The 934-nt window shown below is 50.3% G+C and overlaps 1 pseudogene; it reads right to left on the reverse strand.

Moving 5' to 3' along the window:
* Positions 1-307: 307 nt before the first annotated feature.
* On the reverse strand, positions 308-436 carry LOC120919661 (annotated as a pseudogene).
* Positions 437-934: the final 498 nt, after the last annotated feature.

Here is a 934-nt window from a genome sequence, read left to right on the forward strand (position 1 = left end):
ATTCAACGGTCCCTGACCCCCGGTCCGGACCGGCAACACCCATCCCAGCCAGGAAGGTAGGAGAAGAGGTCGGGGAGAGCCCACCTAAGCAGGCTACTACCCACAACCTCCAACTCTCCCACCTAATTACATTCGGGAGATACTACCCGCCCCTCCCGGTAAAAGGAGGAGCAAGGGTTCTCTCCCTAACAACTGACTGGGGCAGACACCACCAAATCCAGGCCAAAGGCCAGGGACCCGGCCTCTTGGCTTCGACCTCATGCCTCTCTGTCCCGATCAGAAGGCTTTCACCTCCACGCCAACAGGCTTAGCGTCCGCCGACTGCCATCCCGTTCCCCCTCGCCGGGTACTGGGGACAGTCAGCTTAGCACCACCTATTGGCAACTGATAAGAACAGATACTACACTTGATCTTAGCCAAAAGGCCGAGAAGCGAATTGGAAGGATGAGGTAAGTGAAGGAGGACTGCACTAAGGTAAAGGAAGCTAGTTAGGGATTTTTTTTTTTACCTTTTTGTCTAATATTTGTCTTTATTAGAGGAAGATTTCCTACAGGTGATAGAACACATGACTTCCTGGGAAGGACGGACTTCTATGAATAATAAATTGGAGGTCGGTGACTCCCGGCCGCCGTCTCCACCTTCCACAGATTATGTATTGGAGATAGAGGAGTTTTAGCAACATGTCTGCACCTGAATCCATAACCTGCAATTTCTTTATCAGCCTATCTGAGTCTTTTATTCCAGCCGAATTCCCGGCTCGGATTTCCCTTTGTGTTGGGGGAAAATGCACTTTTTTTTTTTTTTGTGGAGCTCTGACCATTGTTATGGGGCTGAGCTGAAACAATGTATATGCATATTGAGCGGTGGGGGTGATGAGCCAGGTTGGCCCCCTTTTTTCTCTGCTGCTGAAATGTGACCCGGGTCATTCTGTGTT

This window comes from Rana temporaria, chromosome 12, assembly GCF_905171775.1.
Source record: "Rana temporaria chromosome 12, aRanTem1.1, whole genome shotgun sequence".
Lineage (NCBI taxonomy): Eukaryota > Metazoa > Chordata > Amphibia > Anura > Ranidae > Rana > Rana temporaria.